This window comes from Sphaerodactylus townsendi, linkage group LG03 (assembly GCF_021028975.2).
Source record: "Sphaerodactylus townsendi isolate TG3544 linkage group LG03, MPM_Stown_v2.3, whole genome shotgun sequence".
Classification (NCBI taxonomy): domain Eukaryota; kingdom Metazoa; phylum Chordata; class Lepidosauria; order Squamata; family Sphaerodactylidae; genus Sphaerodactylus; species Sphaerodactylus townsendi.
The window spans coordinates 27,132,337-27,142,911 of record NC_059427.1 but is presented as its reverse complement, the minus strand read 5'-3'; the positions used below and the strand labels follow the sequence as shown (position 1 = coordinate 27,142,911).

At 43.6% G+C, this 10,575-nt stretch overlaps 1 protein-coding gene across 3 annotated transcripts in view; it reads left to right on the top strand.

The window, feature by feature from the left end:
• Positions 1-890: 890 nt before the first annotated feature.
• The window catches only part of FHIT (fragile histidine triad diadenosine triphosphatase), a 1,529,347-nt gene continuing 1,519,662 nt past the window's right edge, over positions 891-10,575 (top strand). For 2 of the 3 annotated variants that reach the window (XM_048490110.1, XM_048490109.1), the window contains exon 1: positions 891-964. The gene's annotated coding sequence lies outside the window, so the exon portion shown is untranslated. The remainder of the gene's footprint in view (positions 965-10,575) is intronic. The other variant, XM_048490111.1, reaches the window with a different exon arrangement.

Below are 10,575 nucleotides of genomic sequence, written 5' to 3'. Positions count from 1 at the left end.
TTCACATTAAATTCATTTTATAGCAGAACTGAAAACTTACTTGGGAGAAAAAAAAAACCCTAAACTTCCCATGCTGCTCTGTGCCAGATAGCTTCTCAAATTCACTTGGCAGGAAAAGGCTCTTTTGAGTCTTGCTTCACTGAACTGGTGAGGCTGGTAAAGAGCAGATATTCAGGGCTTGTTATTGCTGAGAACTAGGAGACACTTTACATTCGTTTTAAGCAAGCAGCAACTGAATGGGGAACATGTCGTACCCAGCTTCAGACAAAAGCAGATCATAGCAGCTCACAAATGAATTCCTCTCAGGATCTCAATTTAGCTTTTCTTCAAGATCTTTTCACGTTCTGTCAAATTTTAGGAATCGATTCCAAGCAAATATGCTTTTTCTACTTTACTGTGAATAGTTGCATTTGTTTTCCTTGGTTAATAACAGGGTGTGAAACGGTTTCTAGCGCTCAAGGGCTTGCATTTTAACAAGCACTCTCATCCTTTAATCGGTAGTGTTGCAAATTATACATTATGTATTTGGGGAATGTGATCAAGACTGTCGCAAAACGAAACATTTGGAAGAAACTACTGCAGCTGGTTAATAGAGGAAGAGAGATTTTCGTTGGCCACCAGGCAAGTCTGCAAAATAGACTCAAGGAGCGGAAGGGAGATAAAATAAATGTTTTCAAAGTTCCTTTGAGGAATGCACGGAGAGTAAGATGCAAATCCCCCCCTCTCCTTAGAAGCCCCCTCGTAAAAGAGCTTAAATATTGCTGCCTTTCCGGGTATGTATTTGACTAGCTCCTCCCCCCTCTTAATTGGTCTTAAGTCTGCGGAATAACAGGCGATTCCCCCCGAACCCTTCGTCCCATCATAAATGCGCATGCGCTTCCCCACGCGCCGCCGCCCTCACCCGCTGTCCCACCACATCGCTTTCAGTCTGAAGCGCACGCGCAATACCTGTCAGAGAGTGAGTGTAAGTCTCCATTTTGTTGCCGTTCTGTTTCTGCGCCCCCCCCCCCCCCTTCCGGCCGTATTGACGCGCGCACAGGGGATGTGCTCGGCTCAGTGGGGCGAAAGAAGGGGGCGAACGACTCTCGGGGACTTTGGTCCCTTGTTGCAATGACACTGCCACTGTGGCTTGGTCCAAGTTCTGTCTGTTCTTAACTGCAACTAAACGATAAATTCATTGTCGCTGCAGCCATGTGTTTATTGGGGGAAATCCAATGTCTCTCCTCTCTTATGATCAATATTTGCTGTTCCCGCTTGCTGCTGCGACACAAACAGGCGGATACTCACCGTGCATGTTTGCACGTGTAGCGAGTGTTAATTTTAACATGCACCCTGAGTCTCCTAGCAGTTTGTAGGATTTGTGCCTGCCACTGACTGGATATCTGGGAAAGACATCTTCCCTCCCTGGGCGTTTCCCCACTTACCTTTGCTGCGCGCTACTCTCAGCGCGCAGCATCTCTGGTGCGCGCCCAGGCGTCCCCACGACCCCGTTCTCTCTGCGCGGGGTCATCAAGAGGCGCCGTTTTGAGGAATGCCAGGGATGCCGTGCACTGAGGGAGCACGACAGCTGCAGCATTGGGGCGGCTGCGCTGTTGCCGCCCCTGTCGTGGGGAGTGCCGGGGGACCCCACGCTACTTGAGGAGAGTAGCGCGGGGCTTAAGCTAAGTGGGGAAAGGCCCAATTGATGTCCTCGGTCCTATTCTGTTAGGAGGATTAGCTATGAGCTACATCCTCAAGAGTGAACCCAATGATAGGAGATTGTGCCTTTTTGTTACTGAGAAAATACTTGCTTGGGTATTGAATTTACTTGTTTTGGAAATGTATTTAGAAGCTCAAATTTATGCAGTATGCTGAAAATAAATGAAAAGAACCAGTCTAAGGTGGTATCCAGAATGTCACACTTGTATCTGGGGGACCAAGGTTCACCCCACTCCTAGGGAAGCTTGCTGGGTAACTTTGGCCAAGTAACCACTCAGCCTAACCTCGTTTACAGAGTTGATGAGAGGAGATTTATTTATGTTATATTCTGCCCTTTCCCAATGATGTTAAACTCAGGGCAGTGAACAACAATAAATTCAATGTGTAAATACAGTCTTAAAAACTAATGCATATCAGTTTAAATTAAAACCAGTTACTTAATACTTAAAACTTTAACATGGTGCCCTATCAATCAGGATTTCCCTTACATTTTTTGGTCTTCTGGAGGAATTACCTCCTACTGTTGCTGCTGTCACCTGTAGGCCTGGCAGAATATCTCCCATTTTACAGTCCCTGTGGAACTGAGTTAAATTCCTCAGGGTCAGGGTCTTGTTTGACAGTAAGTTCCACTAGACCAGAGCTAGAAGCTGGATGCTTCTTGGGCCAGGGACACTAGGAAGTCATTTTCAATTGAGTGCAGCGCTCTTTGGGGAGTATATTAGGAGAGGCAATCCATTCAGGGCTTTAAAAGTTAATACCAACACCTTGAACTTGATCCAGTACTCCATCTGTTACCAGTGCAACTGGTGGAGCACAGGTCCCTGTAAGGATCTGCGCTGCCATATTCTTGCCCAGTTGCAGTTACTTCAAGGGTAGCCCTGTGTAGAGCAAGTTGCAGTAGTCTAGGTGACAGTTGTGTCAGTCACTGTGGCTAGATCAGGCCAGTCCTGGTAGGGCCATGGTGGAGAACCTATGGCTCTCCAGATGTTCATGGACTACACTTTCCATCAGCCCCTGCCAGCATGGCCAATTGGCCATGATGACAGGAGCTGATGGGAATTGTTGTCCATGAACATCTGGAGTGCCATAGGTTCGCCACCACTGTGGTAGGGCATCAATTGCCTGGCTTGGCGCAGATGACAAAAACGCCACCATGCCTGCGTTTGTGACCTGGACCTCTAAAGAAAGGGAATCACACCCAAATTCCTGACAGAGGGTGCCGGTGTAAGCTGAACCCTGTCAAGAGGGGGGAGGGATTGAAACCCCTGCCCTGGTCCTCCCCAACCCAGCCACCATTGGGGAGAAAACTGGGGTGTAAATGAAGTAAACAAACATAAATTTAAAAAAATCTGTTCTTGTTTTTCAAAAGTATTATTGCAGGGTAAGGAAACTGGCCTCTGTAGTGTGAGTCCTTTGAGAGTAGTCCCCTCCCCCATCTGTGATTCTTTTTCCTCCCAGGTCAAAATACCGTTTTCAGGGAATGAATTTGGCTTGAAAGACACCTCCCCCCCGCCCACTGCCACCACAACCCTTCACACATGTGTAGCTGGAGTTCCAGACTCCTGACTGGCCGAGAGCTCATGGTTGTGTGGTTCAGCTTCCCTCTGTCTTTGCTACTGTTCAACCCCCATCTGTTTTTGCTTGGCAGTGCAATATGCAGTGCAGTATGCAGACTCCCTGTGACTTCTGCCCTCAAGGACGTAGGTAAGGGGGGGGTTCCTCGGGTTCAACCCCACCCCATTCAAGTCTGAAGCTCCACCCCTCCGTTTGTGGGTTTTAAAAACACTTTTAGTGTTTTTTGGTTTTTTGCCTGCAGGGGGCGCATTGTTTGGGTTAGCAGCACCAAACTTTCAGGGATTGTTTGGGGGACTCTCCTGATGATACCGCCCAGGTTTGGTGAAGTTTGGTCCAGGGGGTCCAAAGTTATGGACTCCCAAAGGGGGTGCCCCCATCCCCCATTGTTTCCAATGGGAGTTAATAGGAGATGGGGGCTACACCTTTGAGGGTCCATAACTTTGGACCCCCTGAACCAAACTTCACCAAACCTGGGTGGTATCATTAGGAGAGTCTCCTAAAGATACCTGAAAGTTTGGTGCTTCTAGCTTAACAATTGAACCCCTGACAGCAGGCACCCCTCCCAAATTTCCCCAGATTCTCCTTTTAAATCCACCCCCTTCGGTATGGATTTAAAGGGAGAATCTGAGGTCCTCAGTTTAGAAGAAGAAGAAGAGTTTGGATTTATATCCTCCCTTTCTCTCCTGTAGGAGACTCAAAGGAGCTTACAATCTCCTTGCCCTTCCTCCCTCACAACAAACACCCTGTGAGGTGGGTGGGGCTGAGAGAGCTCCGAAAAGCTGTGACTAGCCCAACGTCACCCAGCTGGCATGTGTTGGAGTGCACAGGCTAATCTGAATTCCCCAGATAAGCCTCTACAGCTCAAGCGGCAGAGCAGGGAATCAAACCCGGTTCCTCCAGATTAGAATGCACCTGCTCTTAACCACTACACCACATTGAAAGTGATGCTGTTTCAGAGTGGAGGAAACTCAGTGGAGTGGAGTGGAGGAAACTCAGATTTTGCACCAGGCTCCATTTTCCCTCTATGCCTCTGCCCAGAGGGGAGGACAGAAGGAACTGCTGGCTGCCGGCTGGGAGCCCAGCTGGTGGGGGGCAGGGGAGGGCAGGGCAGGGGAGTCTGCCGTCCCCGGCCGTGGAGAGCTGCTTTTATAAGCGCTAGGGGTGGGTGGGGGTGTGGCCCCACCTGAACCCCCCCAATAAAAAATCTATACCTACGTCCCTGCCTGCCCTGCGTTAGTAATATGACTGGTAATCAGTTGCCGACTTTCCATTGCTTTGTCTCAGTTGTGTTTGGATTATAAACATTCTGTCTGAATCGCCTTCTAAGCTGTGGTGTCTGGAAACTGGCAGGGTTGGGACTTTTAGGAAAAGGGGCAGGCTGTGCATGGGAGATGCATTGGCTGCCCCAACCCACATATTGACTTTGAGAGGGAGAAGCACGACTGGGAGCCACTGCTGCTTTAACTACTTTCCCTTCTTCTAACCAATGTCTCTATAACTTGGGCTTTTAGTTTGTCTTTTTAAAACAATAGCTCTACCTAATAGGCTTGACTAAGCTGTGCCTGAATTGTGGATGCACCTGGACTTGAACACTTTCTTTGTTGCGACTTTGTGGCGGTAGAACTGTGTAGCCTTGTCGATAGGGATAATCTGTGATGTATGATGTGGTAGTAGACAGCTTCAATAAAGCTTTGATTATTAGAGCATCTTCATATTCTTTCCCCTCAATGACACTGTGTGTATGGACTCCAGAGTAAACATTTAAGTTTATAACAACCTAAAATGCTAAGAAATAGAAACCCTTTGTTTTTAACTACCCACTGCTGGCATATGTTCTCTGAGCCGGTTGTGAAGCAGCTAACCTGGAGGGATGGCTGAAAATGGAGTGACTCTGCTAGCTTATGTTCTCTAAGAAATCTCCCCTCCCCCTTTCTGGAGTGCAAAGTTAATTCTTTTCCTTGGTAAATTATTAACACTCCCATTATGGAAAGTTATAGGACACTCATAAGAGCTTAAATGAAGAAATTAGTTAGTAAAAAAAAATTATAGGGATTCCGACCTTGCTGTGACATGTTTAAATAACACATTTAACTACTAGTTGCATGCAGCACTCATTTTGGAGATGCACTTAGGATGTGATGCAATTAATTATATAGCGAGCAATACAGTTAAGCTGAAATGTAACATTCTGAAACATGCATCTCTAAAGTTCAGGTAGAAGAATAATTGCCGACAATATGTCCTACCTCCGGGCAGATCTCCTAGTTATTCATTTTCAAATATGTGATCCTGGTGATTTAAATAAGACATTCTAGAAAATGCGATGGGATGTTGGCCATTTAAAAGTTTCAGTTGAATCATTGAAATGCCTAATGGAGAAACTGCATTAAATATTTCACCTTCTTCCCTCCAGGGCAAGATTTCTGCGATGTCCAACAGATACTAGTTTCCTTGATTTCATAACCTGCTTTTCATATTCCTCTCCAAAGTATTTTAAGATATTCAGAGCATCTTTAAATCTTCTTTGAATGACAGCTGAATGGTACTCCTAATTTTAAAATTACATTCTGTGCGCTGTGAAGAGACGGAACGTTCAAATTGCCTTTCCCCCTTCTTTGCTACCTTTTATCGGAACGGGAGGTTTGGAGAGCTCATGAAAGTTGAATGTAATTAACTTGTCAATTTTGCCCCTTCTGTGCATGTACACACAGTAAAATAGACGGGTGTGATCACTGCACATTAAAATCTATTTGTGATTTGTGTGCCACTTTCTATACAATAAGCTCATTTTGTGTGGGAAAGGCTTGCTGTTTGAAGCAGCCTTATGTTGTGATATTTTCACTTGCAGCTAGAGTGAACTTAATCCAGTTTCTCCACTATTTGTTTCCAGTGAATAATCATTAATGCTCAGATAGAGGAACACTCTGTGGAATATTACAATTTTCACTTCATTTTGTGCTGATATTGCAGTGCATGGAAATTCAGAAGTAATGGGGCCTAATTAAATTACTTAATCAACTCTCTTTAAAAATGGTAATGGTAATTTTTAATTGGTTTAAATCTTTTGCAAGGCCTAAATGAATAGACAGCAGTTTGGGAGGATGGCAGACCCTAGAAATAGTTACAAATTTCTAAATGAACTACTGGTTAAGGAGCAAGCATCTGTCAAATGCATCTAATTGAATGTAGACATTCAGAGACAAATGAGTTGAGTTCTTATGGCAATGTGTAGGAATTAACATGCATAAATCTTGAGAGCTCTTATTTTTCCAGCATTTGGAAAGTAATCTTGCTAGTTTCACTGACTTTATTGACACAGCTAATTATGTTGTCACACAGCTAGTGTTTCATTTATATTGCCAAAGAATTGAAAAATATGCTTTGAAGGCATTTTAGGTAGTTACTGATCATATGCATTTGCACATCTATGCCCCTCTTGATTCACATTTCCCTGCTATGGAGCTGTGGCATCACAACATTACATTTGCTATACTGCATCAGATGAAGTCTATACAACTTTTGCCTTTGGCTTCCTGATAGTAGCCAACCAAATGTCACCAAGAGAGCCAGGCTGGGGCTCCATGGTGAGTGAGATCCATCCTGTCTTAGCTCTTAACGCCTGACATGAGAAAATTACTGCCATATTACTTATGGTTCTTCTGCCTAGGTTAATAGCAGCTAATGCATCTGCCCTCCATGTTTTAATCCTGAGCTTTTTAGGCAGCCATTATGCTAGCAGCCATCACAACATCCTAGGGCAATTTGTTCCAGGGCACCGTGAGAAATTATTTGGATGCTGGTTCCAGTAATCACAAGTGATGGTTGGGTATTTATGATTTTGAGAGGGAGTGAATGATGTCCTCTCAGTTATGTCCTCTCCATGCCACTCTTTTTTTTTTTAAAAAAAGCATGGGTATCATCTTACCACTCCCCAAGAAAAATGCTTTTTGCTTAATTTTAAAAAATCCTAAGCTTTATGAAAATTTCCACCTAGTAATTAAAGTTGCTCTTTCCTCTGTTATATTGTTTTGAAGATGGGTGATATATGCTATTATAAAAGGAGGTGTTCCATAGTCTTACGTAGTGGCATCAGTAGCTTTATTTCAATCTTTTGATTGTTCCTATTATCCTCCTTTATTGCCACAGCAATACTTTTGATACTGCAAATGCAGTGTACGTATGCAATGTACGTGTTCCCAGTAGATAGGAACACCTTATGAAGTGTTTACCTGCTGGTGCAAAACCAACAATAATTGGGAAGAAGTCAGGGCCACATCAGCAGTAGAAACAGAAGAGAGACTCAATGCTCTACTGACCATTGGTTTGCTGACTGGCAGTAGCTGTCCAAAATCTCAGGTACAGCAGGGTCTTCTCCCAATATTACTTCCTGAGGTCTTTAAACAAAACAAAATGTCTACCTTACCTTTCTGCGCTCGAGGGCCACCAAAACAGCCAATGAAGTTAATAAAAATGTCGCTTAAAAACCATTAATACAAAAAACTGACACCATTAAAAATTAAAGCAAGCAAAAATACATATACAAAGCATAAAAACAACAAAATATAGGAGGGAAAGGCGGGATCACTGAGGGAACACCAGATGAAATATTTACCTGCTGGTGGAAAACTAACTTACTTCCTGATCCTGACGCGTTTCATTCATGTCTTAACCAGCGAAAATACACTAATAGATTAAAAACAAGTCATACAACCTACATAATCAATACAATTAATTTAGATTTTTTTAAAAAATAGGTTAAAATCATAGGAATCTGAGAATAGTCTTTTAGAAAAATTAAGATATTACTTCAGAGGGTTATGATAATTTAACCCTAGGAAATGAGCAGCAAAAATAATTAATTATTAAATACTAGCGGTAAAGTCCATTTTAAATTGTAATAAAATGGGCTGTTGATGGGGGGAGGGTGAACGGTGGAATTCTAGTGTGCCCAGTGGGGAGGGGGGCTGGCTGCTGTTGCCTCGCCAGGGCTGCTTTACTCTTGGATCAGGGGGGAGATGGGTGGGGACTGGTGGAGGGATGCACTTCCTATCAATCGCAAGACTCACTTTCATGGCTGGAAGTGTCAACTCATTCTATCCTTTAGGGAATTATGTCTTAGGACTGATAAAATAATGTGCAACTGAACAACTAGGAGCAGCAGTGGCGTAGGAGGTTAAGAGCTCGTGTATCTAATCTGGAGGAACCGGGTTTGATCCCCTGCTCTGCCACCTGAGCTGTGGAGGCTTATCTGGGGAATTCAGATTAGCCTGTACACTCCCACACATGCCAGCTGGGTGACCTTGGGCTAGTCACAGCTTCTCGGAGCTCTCTCAGCCCCACCTACCTCACAGGGTGTTTGTTGTGAGGGGGAAGGGCAAGGAGATTGTAAGCCCCTTTGAGTCTCCTGCAGGACAGAAAGGGGGGATATAAATCCAAACTCTTCTCTTCTATTATGCTCATATGTCATAGCATAAGCCTCCAGTCTCACCTTGAGCAATAAAAGTGGAGTCAGGTTCAGGGGGTTATATGCAACAGGTGTTAATTTAACCTCTTAAAGGACCACAATTCAAAAGCATTCTCAGGGTCATAATGCATGTGTGTGTGTGTGGGTGTGCAGCTGCATATAAAACACCTTAGAACTGAGCAGGTTCTATTTTTACCCAAATAAACTTTCATCACTCAATTGCAGGAAATTATAACTGACTTTAGAGATTTTAGATAAGTTGTATAAGTTCCGAATTTTCATTTAGTTCAGATGGCACCAAACATTTTAGCCTTAAATTCCATGTCATCCGAACTGATCATTGTTGTATTGCACCCGCCCCCCAAATATCCATTGAGGCATGGCTATTTTTCAAGAAACATGCAACGGGGGGGGGGGGCGGGGGCGGGGGGTCTCCTGTTTTCCTGAGCAAGATGTTATTCCTGTGTTCAGTAATATGTGTTTTTAGGGATGTTAAAGTTTTCCCAGGATGGCAGACAGCAACAAAAGGGGATGGGTGTGTGACTCTGAGGAGAGTTCAGAGTTTTGGTGCCACAAGAAGCCCTCCTCTGGGTTGCCACCTACCTAATCGCAGAAGACAGGGACATGTGAAGCAGGGCCTCCAAAGATGACTGTAGTGGTTGGATGGTTTTGTGAGGGAGTAGGCAGCCCTTCAGGTATGCTGGTGCCAAAACAATATAAGGCTTTAACAGTCAACACCAGTACCTTGAATTGTGCCCATGGGAGCCAGTGTTGATGGGCCAGGACTGGAGTGATAAGGTTCCTACAACCCACTCTAGTCAATACTTTCAAGGGCAGCCCCGCACAGAGTGCATTGCAGTAATCTAATCTAAGACATAACCAGGGTATGCACCCCAGTGGCAAATCTTTTCTGCCTAGAGTAGCCTGCAGCTGGCTAAATGGAAATGCTGGGGACTGGACCTTAGATTTTGTGCATGCAAAGTATGATCTATTACATATTCATGGACCCTTCCCCATCCCTTAGTGGCTTTTCAGGTAAGGGAGAAATTTACATAGTTTTGGTTAAAAATTATCATTGTGGCCATAGAACATCAGGTCATTAGTAATTCAGTTTGGTTTGTAGACCACTAATAGTGGTTTCTAGTGCTTGACTGAGAAATCTTGACACTGCATAGAACTTCACTTATATGTCTCTACTCTTATTTAATATTTCCTGACAATTATTTTGCTGTACGACAAGTTCATCAGATGTGGATGAAATCCTCTTTGGTAATCATTACATTGCCGACATTTCCTCTGTTGTGATCCATACATCATTTTTAACTCCCAAGAAGTTAGATAGCAAGGTGTTATTAGTTTATATTGATTTTTGCACAAATATATGTCTAGGGATAATGATTTACCATTCAGCTGCATGTAACTCCTCAGTGAATTGGCTTCCTAGCTCATATTGGTCTTTCGTTATCTTCTTTGCATTTTCCTTCTTGTATGTTGGGTTCCATGCACAATTTATTGGTTATTAATAATTATTGATACTCTTAGGTTATTCTGTGAGAAACACTTCACCTTACAGTCCTGGCCTAAAATTGAAAGGGAATTCTCTCATTAGAAATCAAATTCCTTAAAAAAAAACTATTGATAAAATAATTCATTTTTTCCGATGATTTCCCAAGTTGAAATAAAAGGGCTGTACTAGTCAAAGGATATAAAAAATAAGGCAAAGGCTGATGGGGCAAAATAGGTAAAAATATATTTTGTTACTCAGATAAAAATTCTCTACATGTTTTGCCCAAGAGGCTTCTGCAGAGAAATCTGTTAGTCTTGCAGTGTGTAACTTC